The following is a 19539-nucleotide window of genomic DNA, read 5'->3' as shown; positions in this document are numbered from 1 at the left end:
ACATACACAGTGTACTTCTTCAGGCACCTAAAAGGAAGAAAAATTGTAGTTGCCAATAATTATCTTTCCTTGCATGATTTCTTGTCGTGCCAGTATTTTAAGGATGTTGAATTGAGACATTGTTGGGCATCTGTTTAACAAGCCAGTGTCTCCTCATTTATTTAGTCTAAAGGCCAGAGATGTTTTAATGGCGTGAGATCCCCACTGTGAGCCCAGCCCTGCCTGCTGTGTCCTGAGCCCCAGATTCTGTTGCTCTTCCCTGTGAGTTGTCCAGCCACAACAACCTGTTTTTTACTCTATAAAGCACTGAGCACATTCAAGAAAATTATCTTTTGGGTTTCTTTACTGTGTCTGTTGTCTATTCTTATCCATTAGAACTAAAATTCCATTATGACAGAGATTTCTTTTGTTAAGTGCTGTATCCTTAGTGTCTAGGAGTACTGAATGAAATAATCAATCACTGTTGAATATATAAATTTGAAACAAATTAAAAGATAGTAATTTTTTTTGGAAACAGAATGAGATCTTAGACTTAAGACACAATATTAACGTAGGAAAATAAAATCAGTGAATTTTTTTAAACCCTGGCCTTTAGCTTGTATATGAACACATTGAAAATATTTGACTTTACTTGTTTTGTCTTAAGTGACTCATTTTAATAGGATAGGTCTTGATGATGTAAAATTTCATGATCATATTTATTTATAGAATTTCATTGGTAATAGTCTCTGTGTGGGCACAATAGTATCTTCATTTTAAAATAAAGTCTCAAGGAATGCAAAAAAGAAGGTAAAGAGCAAAGAAGAAAATAAAAAGGGAGAAGGAGGAAAATTAGACTCATACTCTGCTACTTTCTATATTTTCAGCAATGTTAATACTTTCTTATCTATCTTAAAAGGAGTACCTTCTGATTCCCTGGAGAAGAGCATGGGCTGAACTTTCCTTTTTGAGGGGCCAGGAGAATTCTGTGTGTGAGACACAGGTAAAGGAAACAAAAGGGGAAGGAGATCTATGGAGGAATGAGCCTTTCTTTCCTATTCAGATTATAATGTATTATTTCTTTTTCACTAGGAAAATAAAACATGTTTATTTAGAGAATTATTTTTAAGGTATTCCCTCCAACACTTGCAGTAATCTTCTTGTACACAGTGGCATACATTTTCTAGAAACTGATTTGTGAAAGCACAGCAGGAAGGAAAAGACTTGATGCTTTCCCTGCAGGATTGCTTCTTGTTACTGTAACTAGAAACAGAAGGACCAGACAGCACAGCAAGGGGCAGGACATGCAGGTGAAAAATATATATATCAATTATGTTTTAGAGAAGGGGGTTCAGTTAATGACCTAGGGAAATACAGCTTTGTTTATACACAAAAAATTGGTCTCCCCACATTTGTGCTCAACCTTGAAAACACAGGCTCATTAATCAGTCAGAATCTGCTTTAATTAGTTTTCAAATTAGCAACTCCTTTGAGAATGTGGCCCATTCCAGCTATGTGGTGTCACACAGCTCAAAAGGAATTTATGGACCATGACTCTGGGGAAGTCTCATTGCAACCTTGCTAAGCAGGATATTACTCTGAAAATTTTTCCCTTCTCGCTGGGACATCATCTAGACATGAGCAGCCCTGGAAGATCTCTCCTTCCTTGTGGAGTTGCAGAGGGAGTTTAATTTGGATTAAAGAAACAAGGGGAATAAATTGGTTGCTGCTTAGCTCTATCTGCACAGAGTAATGGTGATAACTAAAGTCTTTATCGAGTTTGAAAAGCCTTATTATATACCTTACTTTGGTCAGTCTTCTATACTATTAAATAGATAGAAGCCATGTGTTTGTTTTTGGTATTGATTGTTACCAATTTTAAGTTATTTATGGTATAAATGAGATTCTGCTAGAATGGCCACCTTGAGCTTAGCTGAAAGAGTTAATAGTGCTTCTCACATGACACATACTACTCACTGGGCCTCATAGCAAAATGCAAAATTAGATTTTACTTGAAACATTGATAAAGTAACAGATCTATTTAGAGAGTATCCAGAAGAGCAGGTAAAGGTCATCCACTGCTTCTACAAATGTCAGTTTTAAATTCAAAATCGGATATTTGTATGCAAAATAACAATATAAGATTTGAAGTTAAAGAAATTTATATTATGTAAAAGTAACAATAGATGGCAAATTTAACATAAGAAGGAAGTCCTGGTAAACTAATTTCATGACGTCAGAAGCATAAGCACACTTAAGTAATGCCAAATTTTTCAATTTTAGGATAAGTTTTGACATCATACAGATATAGAAAGAGGCCCAAGCTCACCCTCAGACTCAATTATTTTCCAGTGGGCTCATAGGATTCAGGAGCTCTTATGCTCATAGTTATAGGACTGAATGGATATGAGAGATGGAAAAGGCACATGGAAAGGTCTGGTGCTCGCCCCCAGGCCAGTCTCATAGCAGGAGCTTAATCTTTTCAGCAGTGATATGTGACAGCATATGTGAAGCACTGCCCACCCAGAAAGCTCATCAGAGCATCGATGCCCAGGATTTGACCATGGACAGTCAGGCAGGCGTTGAATATAACTCACACTTAGATCCTCACTCTCCCCCACCCGCAGAGAAAAGCTTGGTGTGTGGTGTAGATTATGCTGTAGCATAAACCATCTAGTCAAAGTGGTACAGCCTGGCCCACTCCTGCAGGCACATAAAATCATCTTGTCTGGAGACAAAGCCTTCCAGAGTTTCAGAGTTCAGTCCTCAGATGTCAGCCAAGGGGCAGTCCTGATGGAAAAGCTTTTTCTTGGGAACTTGCAAAGTTTGAGTAACCTAGACTAACTAGGATCCACATTCCCTGTACATTATAGAAGTTCAATGTGGAAACACTAAAATCATTAAGTGGGGAATTATTCTTTGAGATCATCTTCAAGTCATTCAAATGCTCTCTATATTGATCATGGTGACTCTTTTTATAACTTTCATGAACTGTCATGTAATGTTATGCTACATTTTTGTATTTTCTTTGATGATAAACTAAATTATGCTATTCTAAAAATGTACCTTTCCACATTCAGATTTATGTAGTCATTTATTTATGCACTCACTTATTTATGCTTCTATTGAATAGGTTCACTTTTTACTCTGACTACTTTACCACTGTCTTTTTCTGTAGTTCTTCACCAGCTGGATTTTATAAACCCCCATGTTTATCTAAAAATAGGCCATCTTCATATTTCCTGATTTTATCATGGTTTAATCTTTCTTTATTTGCTCCTTAAAAATAGATCTATATTGTTATTGTTTCAAGAATAAATATTTCAAATAAGTAAAAGATTCCTTATGTATAATTCATATTTTCAAAACTTTTGAAAAATTAAGTATTTTTTAAAAACTAATTTGGAAGCAAAGCTCAGCTAAAGTTGCATAAGACTATTTTTAATTTATGAACTGTAAACATTCAAATGTTTTATATCAGAAGTATGAATACTTATGATTAAAGTGTACTTCCCTGGAAGGTATTTGAAGGATTTGTTTATGTTCTTGTCTTCTTTTAACAGAATCCACTATGATTAAACTATCAATAATCACTTAAAGGGCATTGAAAAAGTTACAGCATTTCAGGAGGAATAGTCAGGCATAGATGCTGATAATGTTGGATCATGAAAGATAAGCCTACCAACATCACAGCTAAGAATTTCAGGAGTTCTTTAAGCAGAAAATGAATCTTCTGAATACTTTAGGTATCTAAAATATGACAACTACCCACTTAAAATAGTAGTTTATACTTTGAGATTATATGGACCCAAGTCTGAGCTACAAATAAAATATATTTTACATAGTCTATGGTCTTAGGAACCTCCTGGGTGCTTCAAATCAGTCATCAACTCACAGAAGAGTCCAGAGTCAGCAAATCAAGAGTTCTTCACTACATCATGCTGCCATTTTGGAGAGAGCAATAACTAACACTTGTCTTCATATTCTATTTGTGCTGAGAGTTTATGGCATATGAATAAATAAAGTAAACTGAGAGAAAATAAAATTATTCATTTCATACACATGAATTCCATTGGGCAAAATGATTTTAGATGTCTACTTGCATGTTTTCTAATGCTGACCCCTCTTCCAAGCATATTCTAACAGTGGCGTGCTGTGATCATCTTTGGTCTGCTGTGAAGGACCAGGCCATTTGTGCTATACTGATGAGAGAAAACTAGAAAGCACTTCTCAGTGGAGAAGCATGTCTAAGAAAGAGTGACTACATAGGGTCTTAGCTGCATTCAGGGTATACTCAGTTCCCACTTCTGATCTCAACAACCTTGCACAGAGTCAAGGAAGAGGACAAAGAAAGGCATGCAGTATGATTCTAGAAGAAATCTCATAAAAGAATGACTGAAAGGTGCCTTCTAACAGGATATTCATTCAAATTTGTTGTCCTTGCTACATCAGAGGCAATCCTAGAATTAGGAGACAAATAATGACCACATTTTAGACATGTTTGAATGCCAGTAAATCAAATGAACATCATAGTTACCATAGTGTTTCCTTTACTACCTTATAAGATCAGCCATGCATTACCACTATTTACAAATAGGTAAATAATGTTCTCAGCCTACTTAGTCTGCAGTATTTCTAGAAGGGAAAGGCTGAACACATTTGCCTTCCAAAGAAAGTATATTTATTCTGTGATCAGCATGTCATTAACCTCATTGCAGTCTCAGACCACATACTTCTTTGTTAATTCTCTTTAACTCCTTATGGGATCAACTGATTTACAGAAAATGTGGTTTTCACACATGTAATTATTTTTATACTTATACTGAGTATTTGTGAGTTTTAAATCTCTATGTATTATAGGTGATAAGGTCAAGAACACTCTATTTATCAGAATTCCTCCTATAGCATATATCATATTTGTTGAAGAATGATTTCTTGGTAAGAATGTTTAAGATAGAATTTGAGTCATTGTAAGCTTTAGTGTTAGATGCTACTGTCATTAAAGGAGAAAGTTATTAATCTACTGTCCAGGAAAAGAAAAAACTTTTTTTTAAATACTGAAAGGGAGATAGTACAAAGAAAAGAGAGATGAGAGAGAAGTGTATGTAATTCAGGAGATCATGAAGATTAGCCCACACTCTCCATATTCTTTCATTGTCAGTAAAATTTACTAAAATTCATGATATAACAGTTGGGAGCCCATATTTTGAATGAATTTTAAAAGTTATGTGAAATGGCAACACAGATAAAATCATAGAAATTATTTTAGTGAATAAATTTTCCTGCTAAGGGTTTCACAATCTTATTTTACTTTTGAGGCCTGGATAGGCTCCACCTAACATTTAGACTGGATCCATGGATATGTGTACCTGCTGCTAGAGAGTTTTTCCTCATCCTGTAATATTTTCCATAATCAACAAGATGGTTTTGACGTGGTAGGATTATGGAAGCAGAGCCAGCATCTTATACGCAGTTACTGGCTGTAATACTCTGGGTCTCCACCAGATGAACACAAATGTGACTCCAGTGATTTTACAACCACTTATCTGCCCTTCAGGAGAATCTGAAAGGGTTGTGACGTCACTTGCTGCATGCAACATCAAGAATAGAGCTATTGAGTGAGAATTGCTCTTCAGGCCTGCAGCAGGATAATGAAATGGATGAGATTTCAGGGCACATTCCAGGTTTTTTTCTTTTTTGGGGAATTTTCTCTTTTCTCATAGAGAATAGATGTTTGTTTTTGTCATTTTATTACAAAGATTCATTTTTGCAATAAACAAAGTTGCATGAATAGCATTACACACACATTCTTTTCACAATGAACTCCCTTTGTTCACGGATCTTATTAGTCAAATAAGCTTAATCTAATCCTATTTAACCCACTGCTTATGATTTTAACTTTCTAATATGATTCTTCCAGTTTAGTTTCTATCAATGACTAATAATTCTATAAAATTTCTAGGTTATTTAATTAAGAAACATGTGATTTTGAAAACAGAATAATTTATAAATATTGTGATATAAATTTAAGGTATATCTTAAAATTATGAAATGCTTTCTTTCCTTTAGTTAGCTTTGCTTTGTCCCCACTCAATTAATTTGTTCTCACATCAAAATCCCTTCCTTAGGACAGAGGGCTCCCTTACTACTTGACAAACAATATTAGATTGACCCCCAAATAACTAGCTGCTGAAGTGACTTGAAAGGTAAGGCTTTATATTGTTAATTTTTCTCATGGAGGATATTTTAAAGTTTTTTAATTGATTTTTTATGGCTTTCTTTCTAACTTGTAATAGAAATTGTATATACAGACACACAATCATGGTATATAGTCATATCATATGTATGAAACAATGTAAATCTACATTCATATTCTTGCTCCATATCAAGAAATATTATCCTGAAATATTTTCAAGAGCCTTTTCACTCCTTATTCTAAAGCCTAATTCATTGTATAATGAGATTTTGTTGTATAAGTTTTCTCAATACATATATGAAAGTACATATGCAAAAATAAGTGAGAAAATATGCACGTGTGGTATTATATATATAATATATATAAGTATATTGATATTGTATATTTATGCTCAATTCAGTTTCACTGGACAAAGTTCAAGTGAGGAAAATTTTTATTTTCTTCAAACACATTTTGAAAAATAGAAATGAGCAAACTCCATGCTCAGCTGCTCCCTCTGCCCTCCAGACTGCAGATACAGAATGTGATAATCTATATAGACACTTTCCATGGAGTTCATGGCACTTTCAGGCTTTCCTACCCTCTGCAGGTCTAGCACACTCCTACAGCCTCTTTCCAGTGATAGGACAGTACAGTCTTTTGCTGTTGCCAACTTCTGTAGGAACTCAGACTACATTAACAGAAACATGGGTTTTGATAATTTCTTTCTTGGAGGGGAGACATAAAGTCAGTAAGGCATTTACTTATTTATTTATCATTGCATTATTTATTTATTTTGGATTGATCTTGGTGACTCTGTATGCTAGGCAAGTACTCTATGGGGTACATCCCAAGCCTGAGGCCATTTGTTTATTGCAACAAAGCCTCCTTCACAGTATGATCTTTGTCCTCTATTTTTCCTGGAAAGTTGTTTGAGAATAATGTCCTTACCCATATAGATGTCTGACTGATACTGGCAGTGCTTCCAGAACTGTTAGGTCTTAGCAGCTAGAAGTAGATATGAGGGCAAAGTGTCAGGATTTGACAGAACCGGGGCCACCCAATGGAATCTTCATGTCAGGTCCAAGGTCATATTCCTTTTACAACTAGACTACATTTTTTAAAGGAGAAGTTCTGTTTTTTCACAACATAATTGACCAAAAACTACTGAGATTTTTCACAGTTCCTGTCAAGATGAATGCACTAGATCTGTGCTATAAATAGTTTCTGCCCAAGTGCTACATATTTTACAACTGATATAACTTATTGACACATCGTCACCTGAAGTCCACAGTTATTTCAGAAACAATTCTTTGTGGTGTGCATTCTTGTATTTAGGTAAATGTCTGGTGTGTACATCTACAATTACAGTAGCATGTAGAATAGTTCACCACCTTAAAGTATCTGTTCTCAATGTTCTGCCTATTCACCCTCTCTTCCTCCACTCCAATTTCAGACAACCTCTGATATTTTTATTGCCTTCATAGTTGTGCCTTTATCCAGAATGTCATGTAGTTATATTCATACATTATATAGCTTTTCCAGATAGAATTCTATTTTGTAATGTGCAGCTGTTTCTTCTGTCTCATCCTACCCACTTTTTTATTTCTCTTTCTTTATTAGAAGCTATTGTGAAAAAACAACCATTAGTATAGAAAAATGAAGTGATATGGTTTTAATATGTATTTATATAATACCATAATTATTAATTACTTGATCACTTAGTTGAAAGAACAAATGATATATCTTAAATGTCATTCATTGAGTTATGTGTAATCTGTTGAATCTGTATGGCTTCGATTTTAACTCAAAGTTTCCTATACTGTATGTATCTTTGGTCAGCAACTCTCTGAACATTATTTCCATGTACAAATTAAAATATAATTTACACCTTGTTATAGGGACGTAATAATCACTAAATGAAAATGTGTATAAAATATTCAAACATATACTCTGAATGCAACAGTGTAGTTTTGAAATAAGTTATTGCATCTATAAATCAAATAAGTAAATAAGTGAATTATTTAAATGAATGATCAGAAGTAATTATTAAAGCATAGTCATACAAAATAAAAAGTAGTACACATACATATGCACTATTACAGAATGCTTTTTTACATTTTCAAACAGTATGATTTGCAAGCATTACAAATATATTGCCTAGCTCTTTTTGAACTATGTGAAAGTAATTTATACCCCACCACCTCAAAACACAGAATCATGAAAATCAAGAAAAGTTAAATTGGTTCATTATCAACATTTAATCCAAAGATCCCATTAATGTTTCACCAATAATTTCTTTAAAAGCCATTTATCACAAAGAAATCAGAATAAAGCATTGAATAAAGTTTCTTTAATCTTCTTTCTTTCTTCTTTTAGTTTTTTAAGACAGCATTTTGCTCTGCCGTTCAGGCTTGCCTTGAACTTACTATGTAGCCCAGCCTGTCCTTGAACTTGAACTTGTAGTGATCCTCCTGCCTCAGCCTCCTGAGTGCTGGGATTACAGGCCTGTGCCACCACACCTTACTTTAGTTTTCTTTTTTAAAGGGTTTATTTGTATCTCTTTTACTTTCATGTTTTCAAACTTTTAAAGATATTATCGGTCTGTATGTTATTTGTTTAGTGTTTATTCTTTTTTAGAAAGTTTTTAAATTTGAGTTTTTCTAAGTTTTCTTCATTATTATATTTAGGTTATGATACTTTGGCAGGAATCTTACAAAAGTGATGTTTTGCTCTTCTCAATTTAACCCACTAGGTGGTGCATAAATTTAATTTGTCCTGTTACTGAAAATAGCACTTTTAAGGCTGTATCTGTCTGACTTCTTTATTTTAAAGGATCTCTTTTCTACTTTTAAAACAATATGTAATTTGTAGGGAGTTACTTTAAAACCATATAAATACCTCTTCCCTCTTCAAGCTTGTCTATATCAGTTAATGTTTTTTTATTTTGTTAAGCAATTTATAATGTAATGCTGTAGTTTCATTTTTTGCTTCTCATGATACAGATTGGTACTGACCTGAACAGCAGAAGCCGTGTGAAGCTGCTTCTGTCATTTTGACAGTTCTCCCTCTTTCCTTGAGCTCTTCTTTGCTTTCAGGCCCAGCAGTGTGTTCCAAGTTCATTTTGTATTTTCTCTCTTTTAGTAGTGGAATTAGCTATATCTTTAAGAAATCCTCTTTCCTCTTACAGGAGCAGTATTCAGAAGCCACATCCAGATGTGCTCATTGCCATTGGGTTGTTAAGCTTCCATGCCCTCAGGGAGACAGAGCTAGTGAAAGTACACACACACACACACACACACACACACACCACAAAAGCTTATGTGTGTCTTTATATGTATTGTGTGTATCAATAAAGATTGTATAACATAAATTAATACTGTTGTTTCTAATTCTATTTCAGTGCCTCAGAGATCATTCTGTTTTGTTTTCCCTTTCAGCTCCTTCTCTGTGAGTGAGAATCCTGGGGCTTATTTCCCGTGGTCAGCTTTGGATCAATCCGTTCCCCTCTGTAGCCAGTCTCCCAGCTCCATTGCCCCTTCCCTGTGCAGGTGCCCTCTGAACTCCAGTTGAACCAGCTCCTCTGCACAGCTTGGACTCCACTAACATGGAAGCAGTAAGTCATTCATGCTGCCCCACCTTCTCAGGCTCTGCTCTCTCCTGTCAGTGACTTATCCCTGATACAAATGCCTTCCCCACCCTGCTGCAACTCTTGACAGTCCGTTGTACACATAAGTCTGCCCCTTGTGCAGACACTTTCTCTGTCTCCTTCCTCCCTAAAACCTTGCAGCAGGGTGTGGCACTTCCTCATCCTGCTTGATATCAGGCTTCCTGCATTAAACTGACCCAGTGAGGGTAAACTCTGTCTTCCTGTGCCAAACTTTGCAGCCCTAACCATGTACTGTGTGGATGCCCCCCTCACACCAGACTCAGGGCCACCTCCACATCCCCACCACTGTGGCAGGTGTACCTTGCACTCTTCTACCTAAAGACTTAAGAAGTGAATTACTCAGGAAGGGAAAAGGAGAGAGAGACTAGGAAGAGGAGAGTCAGAGTACTTGTGCAGTTTTAAAACACTTTACACCTTCATTTGGATATGATTCTGCAGAAAATATACAGAAAAAATGAGTTGACCTTAAATATTTTTCACTGAAAATAAGTAGTATCGGAAATGTAGCTCATAGATGGAAAGATTCAAGTATTTTCATATTTATATTCTCAGCTAGCATATAGCCTGGCATGTGGAATATATTTATGCTTAATGAATTACAACTTTAAGATAGGGATGAATGTGGTTTACATTTTAAATTTCATTTCTAAATTTTGCATGAGTTTAAGCAAATACCAACTTCCCTCTTATTTTTATTATTTACTAACATCTAAACAAAATATAATTTGCTTTTTAAAGTGCTTTGAATTTTTGATATCAACCTTCCCTTTGTCTCACATTTCCATTTCCATTTGTCCCTCTTTTTAAAATCTGTCTGCCATTGGCTTATTCCAAATTATTCTCATTTCTCATCTCAGGGATATGTTGATTCTAAACTGAACGAAGGCGCCACACACACATTCTTCTCTTTCTGCTTCTACTCTTTCCTCCTCTCGTCTTTTCTCCCAGTAGCACTGTGGGTCAGGACAACAAAGACCAACTCAGCCATCTTCCATGCCTTTTGCTCAGCTTACTCTCAGACAGTTGGATCATAATTCATTAAGCAAACTGAACTTTTCCACACTATACCTCTTCACTAACTCTCCTAAGGCTTTGAATGCTTTCCCAAGTCTTTAAAACATTGCCTTTTCTTTCACTTTTAGTTCTAATGTTTAATACCATTTTATTATAGAGGCTGCTCTGTCCAACTTGTTGTATTGACTTCCTATACTTCTTGTGGTCTGTAACTATTTTATCTATTTTTCAAATAATTTCTCAGCCTCATGTAAAATAGACGTAGCCATGCTATTATATTCTTGGTAGATAAATTCTATGTCAATAAACATTTCTTAAATATATAAATAACAATGCTGACACATCCACATAAAATGAAGACTGTTTAGACACTTTTAAATATTTATACTTTGTGGAAATAAATATTATATATCTTTAGCCTTTCTAAATATGCCTTTCATGCAAATTTTAAAAATCATGTGGTTTCCTAAAAAATAATTATTAACAGCATCTATATTGACATTTGAAAAGCACTGAATTTTAACTTATGAGAAATCTATCCAAATCAAATGTTTCACTTAGTGTTAAATATATCCATGCATAAAACTTACGTGGCTTTCCAAGTTTAGTTTTCAGTTTACACTAACTTAAGAAAAATTAGATGCCAAGTCTTGATATTCAAGAAAACCACAAATATGTCAACACATCAGCCTTTACTGTGTGTCAACTGAATAGAACTATAAGATTTTCAATTCCTACCTTAGAGGTATTTGAGAAAAATGAAAGAAGAAAACATGCTGAATGTAAAGTACCTAATTACTGTGTCTTTGTCTTTGGATTTTTTATGGTGCCTAACAGTTAATGAGATAAAAAAATTATGTCAAAAAGCAATTCATTGTGTGAGATTGGCAAACTATGGACTATGGTTTATTTCTGTTTCAGCATTCTAGGTAAAAGTTGTTTTCATATTTTTAAAGCATTTTTTATGCACACACATCACATCTATCTCATCACAGTAAATGAACTGTATGTGCTCTGAAAGCATAATATATTTACTTTCTGATCCTTACAGATACATATTTGCCAACCTGTGTTCTAATGAATCCCGGAGGGAAGATTTGCAAACATAATACCGATAAATCTAATGTAATAAGAGAACACTTCAAGAATTGGATACTCATGACTGGATTTTTAGGTTCTTGGTAATTTTTGACTGCAAATTTTGGTCAGGTTTTTTTTCTTCTAAGTTGCTTCAATAGTTAAGGTGGCTAGAGGCACTGAAGCTTCAAAAATTACATATATGTCTCTGTTATTTGCCTTGGCTTAAAATATGTTTCAATCTCTTGGGCAAAAGATGCCCAAACTATTGCTTAGTAATGAGGCACAAGGTAGAGAAAAGAGGCCCCTGGTGAAGGTGGAGGGGGTCTGAAGGGCAGAGTATAAAAGAGGAAATTCACTCTCTAAAACTGCATAGATGGTCCAGTTTTAACAGGTAGACCACACCTGGTGGACCTGAGATGGCTCTCTGTAAACCACAGAGAGCACCCATCCCTAGTAACTAAGCCATGTCTGTGGATGTATACAGTATAGAAGATCTAAACAAACTAAAGTGACTACAATTTAATTATAATCTCATTTGCATTGTAGTTTCTGTCCCAACCGCTGGGGCTTTGGGCACCATGACTGTTCCTCAAAGGTCCATATAATTCCCCTCTCCTCCTGAAAGGAGGAGATATAGACATGTTGGAGCCAATTTAATTTTAATTCATGTTATTATTTTAAAATGCATAGTTTTATGCTTATATTTGAATTAAAGAGAGAATTCAATGTGAAATGAAACAAAGATAACTGCAACTTCTAATAGGAAAGTTTGTAGGGAAATAACCTATGCAATGGTTTGAAGAGCTAATGTGTTGTCTATACCTTAAATTCAGCAGCATGTGCTTTGTTTTAATTTCATGACATAACCTAGGTCATGATCTGCTGGGGAAAAATTGATGATCTTATTCCACTTTGCTTTATACTCCTGCATAGCTGATTTTCTTCATATGCTGGCTGAGGTTTACTTATAAGTTCTAGATTTTAACAAGAAAGATGAGTCAGATATCAATCATGAGTTATTTTGGTGCCTCTATTCTATCTGCTATTTTTACTTTCTTACATTCTATAACTTCTTCAAATATTTTCTTAACATGTTATATTCAAGGAATTGTGGTTTATAATAAAACATTGTTGCATGCAAGAGTATCACATTTTGTAGAGAGATAAATACAAACTGATGTCCATATAATCTCTAATATACCATTGGAAACTACCTGGTGTCATAGTGTTTGCTCACATAGTTCAGTGTTTTCTGAATGCTCTGCAGCAGTGTCCCTTGCATAAATTCCTTCTGATCTTACTGAAACACTATCTTTCTCTGACTTTGAATCTTATGTTAGTTTCTACATCTGGTTGCTAATTTATATTCTTATTTTAAGCACCTTTTTGGAAGACCTATTTGAATTTGGCTGGCTCTCGTGGGTACTTCTTTGGCTGTAATGTGTCTGTCCTATTTAACCTGAATCTTCCAGTATGGATTTTATACTGATTATGACCCATTGCTTAGAATTCACTGCTCCCTGTGGGATTAAAACCAAAGACAAGTTTATTTTATTTCAAAATATGTTTACATATGTCAATAAATCAACTAATATAATAATATGTATAGACTATTCATTTTAATTCTGGGGATTCACTGTTGGGAAAAATTTTACACACTACCTATTTCATGAAAAAGAAGTGTTTTATTTCTTAAAAACTACTGAGCCTGACTGCTGAAAACAACCTAAAAGTCATCAGGAGGATTTTGGATTGAAAGTGGGTTATTGGTTGGTAAGACCATATTGATTTTACAATGACTGGGTCTTCTTCCTTTTCCTTCTAAGAAAGTCTATATTGTGTTTTTCTAGACATAAAATATACCATAGGAAGACAATAAAGTGGGAATGTATAGAGTAGTTAGCTCTATCAGGTGCCATAATAAGTCTCTGGTAGAATTATGCTCCATGGAGTCCTCTGAATACTGTTTAGACTGGCTATCTAGACAGTAGGAAATGAAAATGTGGCAGCACAGCTGTGTGGTGTACTGTTTATGCATATTGACCCTGTTACAAGCTGCTTTATGTCTACATGGAAGTTTAAGACAGATTTAGCTTTGCTGCATTTGCCGTTGTGATTCACATTAGCAAAACGGCACCCATAGCTTCAGTCTCTGTGCAGTGTTGAATATGTTCAAAAGTTTTACTTAAGAAACCAAACATGTTTTTACAATGTCAGCCATGACAGATTCATTCTTCTCTTATTTTTTGAAAAAAAATAGAAATTTTCTGAATAAATAGTATGTTTTTAATATTTTTGAGTTGGTATTTCTATAGAATGATTGCTTTTGGGTTTTAAATCCTAGGGAAATTGAAGTGTAGACTAGAGAATAAATAATGAAAAATATATGATTTACCAATCAAAGCTTTAGTTTTTCTTTCACTTTGTTTGTTTGACAAATAATTTCTGTCAATTATTCAAAATATTGATACTCCTGTAGTGTGTTTTTTGCTATTCTTTGACAAATATTATAGTTAATATCATGAAAATACTCAATTATTCAGTATTTTGAGAACAACAAATAAATGAGAAATTTTATACAAATAAAACTCTTCAGACTATGAAATCATTTAAGCCACATGAATAAATAGATTATTTTTCAGGGTAGTATTTTAACTACATGAAACATAAATGCCTGAATAAATTTGCAGACTGCCATATGATTATCTTGATTTTCAGTACATGAATTTGAAGTATAAGTAATTTAAGCAGGGCTTTTCTTGTGTTGTTGTTGTTGTTGTTTTTGGTACTGGGGATGAACTCAGGATCTTACTCTTGTGAGGCAGGCAGAGGCACCACTGAGCTAAACCCCCAGCCCAAGCAGGACTTTTCTTAAAGTCTGATATTTGACATTTGATCTTGAAATAACCACAATAGACAGATTGTGGGTCTTCTTGTCTATTTCATAACAAGATATCATTATTCCAGTCAAAATTCACAAAACATTTTTAGCGATTAAGATATGAAATATATATACATATATATGTGAATATATATGAAATATATATATGTGAAAATATATATATATGAAATATATATATGTGAAAATATATATATATGAAATACATATATATGTGAAAATATATATATATGAAATATATATATGTTGCTAAATACAATTATATGTGGATTTAGGATATATATGTTAGAGTCTACATGGATCTAAAGTATCTATATAAATTTTCTAATGACTTTTGACTTTGTATATACACTTATTAAGTAAAAATGCTATTACAGTTATAGTAGGTTTGACAACATTTTGGGTGACTCATCTGTAATTGCCTTTCTCAGATGAAGATAATGTTCTCTAGGTTTACACAGATTGTAAATGATAGGATTTATGCATTTTATGGCTTCTTACTACTCTATTGGTAATCTATACTATATTTTCTTTATCCATGTGTCCATTGATGGGCATTTGGATTGATTACATATCTTGGCTATTTTGAATATAACTACAATATACACATGGGTGTAGATATCTCTTTGACAAAATTATTTCATACTTCTTGATGTATACTGTACTCAGCAGTGGAGTTGTTGGGTCATATGGAATTCTGTTTTTAATTTTTCAAGAACCTTCATATTCTTTCACATAGTTGCTTGCCAATTTATATTCTATAAATATATGTAAGGGTTTCTTTTTCCCCACATCTGCATCAGCACTTATCTTTTGTCTTTGATGATGCTAACTATTCTAACTAAAATGAGATGATATCTTGTTGTTTTGATTTGTGAGAATTAGTGATGTTGACCATTTTTCATACATTTTTAAATTTGCATTTTTCTTTAAAAATGTTTATTCACATCTTTTATCCTTTATAAAATCAGATTATTATTATTATTATTTTTATTTTATTAGTAGTAGTATTTTGCTATTAAATTGAGTTTTTTGTATCCTTGGGATATTAGCCTGCTAGACATACAGTTTGAAAGTATTTTCTCTCATTTTGTAGGTTGTCCTTTCACTTTGTTGATTGTTTCCTTTGCTGTGCAGGAGTATTTAGTTTGATATAATCTTCTACTTTTGATTTTGTTGCTTATGATTTTGAGGACTTTTTCAAAAAATGTTTGCTAATTTCAGTGTCATGAACATTTCATCTGTTTTCTTCTAGAACTTACAAAATGTTATATCTTACCTGTAAATCTTTTGTCAAATTTGGGTTGATTTTCATAACTGATAAGACATAAAGATGCTTATTGAAGCTTCTTCATAAGGATATCCAATTTTTTCAGCACCATTTATTGAAGAGACTGTCCTTCCCCAAATGTAAGTTCCCATCAGTCTTCTTAAAAACTAGTTGTCATATTATTTTTCTGCTCTTAGTTCCCTATCTTTCCTCTCTGTTTAATTGCTTGCTCTGCTCTACCTGGTGTTTTTTTTTTCTTTTTTTGCTTAAATTCTTTTATTAGTACATTTTAGGTATACAATACGTTTACATTTATCATTAGATGTTTGTACCTGTACAATTTTAAATAGGAAGAAAAGGTCCAAAAGGGTAGGGGAAGTGGGAGAGGAAGGGGAAAGAAAAGAAGGGAAAGGAAAAATTATGAGAAAAGAAAAAAAATGGAAACAAAGTCTATGTAAATAGGGAAGGCTGGAGTGGGTGAAGGGCACACAGGTAATGGGGAAAAATGGTAATTTTTTTTCTATTGGTGTTCTTGGAATTGTGAAATAGGAAGAAATTGTTCAAAATTGTACCAAGTGTTTCAAGTTGGGAATTGTGATACCCCCTGCCTTGTCTGTTGCCTGGAATTGCTTTTGCTATTCTAGGTCACTTCTGGGTCCAAATGAATTTTTGGATTGTTTTCTCTAGTTCTGTGAAGTTTGTTGTTGGCATTTCAATCAGGATTGCATTGAATCTATGCAGCAGTTTTGGAAGTATGGCCATTTTCACTATATTGGTTCTTCCTATCTAAGAACAAGTGATGTCTTTCTATTTTCTGATATCCTCTCCAATCACTTTTTTCAGAATGCTCTAGTTTTGAAAGTAGAGATCTTTTACTTCCATCATTAGATTGATTCCTAGGTATTTCCATTTTTTTGGATGCTACTGAGAAAGGAGTTGTTTCCCCAATTCCTCTCTCAGTGAGTCTTTTATTTGTGTACAGGAAGGCAATTGATTTTTGAGTGTCCAGCTACTCTATTGAATTTGGTTATTAACTCTAGAACCCTTTTGCTGGAGTTTTTGGGGTCTTCTATGTAGAGTATCATGTCATCAGCAAATAATGACAATTTAACTTCTTCATTTCCTATCTTTATTTCTTTTATTTCTTTCTCTTGTCTAATTGCTATGACTAATGTTTCCAGAACTATATTGAATAGGAGTGGTGATAGTGGACATCCTTGTGTTGTTGCTGGTTTTAGCATGAAAGTTTTCAATTTTTGACCATTTAGTATGATGTTGGCTGCTGATTTTTCATAGATGGCTTTTATCAGATTGAGATAAAGACCATCTATTTCAATTTTCTATAGAGTTTTTATCATGAATGGGTGTTGTATTTTGTTGAACAGTTTTTCTGCATCTATCGAGATGATCATATGGTTTTGTCCTTGACTCTGTTAATATAGTATATTACATTTATTGTTTATGTATGTTGAACCATCCTTGCATCCTTGGGGTAAATGCCACTTCGTTAGGGTATACGATCTTCTTGATGATCTTCAGCATTCTGTTTGCCAGTATCTTATTGAGGATTTTTCTTCTATGTTCACTAAGGAAATTGGCCTATAGTTCTCTTTTTCATTGGGCCTTTCTCTGCTTTCAGAATCAAGATGATGCTTGCTGCCAGGAATGAATTCCAGAGTATTATTTCCTTTTCAATTTCATTAAAGAGTTTAAGAAGTAGTGGCATTACTCTTCTCTAAATTCCTTGCAGAATTCAGCAATGAAGCCATCAGTACATGGGGTTATGTTTATTGGTAAGTTTTTAATTATGTCTTCCATTTCATTTATATTGGGTTGTTTAGAATTTTTATATCTTCTTGGTTCAACTTTGGTAATACATATGTAGCTAAGAATCAGTCCATTTCTTCTGTGCTTTCCATCTTATTGGAGTACAGCTTCTCAAAGTAGGTATTGATCCTCTGAATTTCTGCTGAATCTGGTGCAATGTCACTCTTTTCATTCCTAATTATATGAATTTTATATTACAAAGATACTGTCATAAAAACAGCATGGTATTGGTAAAAAAAACAGATCTGAGGATCGATGAAACAATAGAATAGAAGATATAGAAGATACAGAACAATATAGAACAATAGAAGATACAGAAACAATACCAGACACACTCAACCATCTCATCTTTGACAAAGGAGCCAAACACCCTGACTGGAGGAAAGATAGCCTTTTTAATAAATAGTGCTGGAAAAACAGGATTTCAACTTGCCAATAATTAAAACTAGACCTATATCTTTAACCATGCACTAAACTAAAATCAAAATGGATCCAAGATCTAAATATTAAAACAGAAACACTAAACCTGCTGGAAGACAGGCTAGATAGAACTCTTGAAGACATTGGCATAGGAAAAGCCTTTATGAACAAATCCTCAGTTGCACAGAAATAGTACAAAAAATCAACAACTGGTATTTCATCTTATTAAAAAGCTTTGCACAGCAAGAGAAATCACCAACAGAGTGAAGAGACAACCCACAATGCGGGAAAAAAATTTTACTTGCTGTTCCTCAGACAAAGGACAACTCTCTAAAATCTGTAAAGAACTTTAAAAATCAGATCCTCCAAATTTAAAAACCCAATCCAAAAATGACTATCCAAAATGAATAGACACTTCTCAGATGAAGAAGTAGAAGCATGAAATAAATATATGAAAAAATGTTCAACATCGCTGGTCATTCGAGAGATGCAAATGAAGACAACTCTGAGATTCCACCTCACTCCAGAAAGAATGGCCACTGTCAAGAAATCAACTAATAAATGCTGGAGGGGCTGTGGAGAAAAAGGAACCCTTTTCCACTGTTGGTCGGAGTGTAAACTGGTGCAAGCACCATACAAATCAGTGTGGAGATACCTAAATAAATAGGACACACATGTGTAAATACCAAATAGTTTCTATGGTGGAAGAAACTAAATGGGGACCAAAATGTAAAATAGATAATGTGAAATAGGAAGAAAATGTTCAAAGAGGATGGGAAACTAGGGAGGGAAGTCAGGGGAAAGGAAAGAAGGCAAAGAAAACATGAAAAAAGAAGGAAAAAACATAAACAAAGATTTTGTAAATAGGTAGGGGTGGATGGGTTGAAGGGAAGGAAGGGGAATGGGAAAAAATAAGAACCAAGGTATATCATGTACAGGTACAAATTCCCAATGATGAATGTGAACATAATGTATACCTAAAATGTACCAATAAACAAAAAATTATACAGAGTGTGAGATACTTTGTTAATAATTAAAATGTTTTATGCAAAAAAAACTAGTCGGCTACAGATGTGTGCATTTATTTCTGGGCACTCTATTCTGTTTCATTAGTCTATGTATCCTTTTATGCTTTGTAGTATATTTTGGAAGCAGATACTATAATATTTTTAGAATTTTTCTTTCTGTTTATAATTGCCTTGGAT

The 19539-nt window shown here is 33.9% G+C and overlaps 1 long non-coding RNA gene across 1 annotated transcript in view; it reads left to right on the top strand.

Moving 5' to 3' along the window:
- Positions 1-10846, top strand: part of LOC147822892 (uncharacterized) — a 101514-nt gene extending 90668 nt beyond the window's left edge. The window contains exons 4-6 of the long non-coding RNA XR_015444696.1: positions 899-982; positions 6108-6185; positions 9595-10846. This is a non-coding gene — a long non-coding RNA (uncharacterized LOC147822892). The remainder of the gene's footprint in view (positions 1-898; positions 983-6107; positions 6186-9594) is intronic.
- The last annotated feature ends 8693 nt before the right edge of the window (positions 10847-19539 follow it).

Source organism: Heterocephalus glaber, unplaced genomic scaffold, assembly GCF_053883595.1.
Source record: "Heterocephalus glaber isolate CG9 unplaced genomic scaffold, H.glaber_assembly_v1.0 deba00001606, whole genome shotgun sequence".
NCBI classification, from domain to species: Eukaryota; Metazoa; Chordata; class Mammalia; order Rodentia; family Bathyergidae; genus Heterocephalus; species Heterocephalus glaber.
The sequence above is the reverse complement of the archived record's forward strand: the minus strand, read 5'-3'. Positions and strand labels throughout refer to the sequence as shown.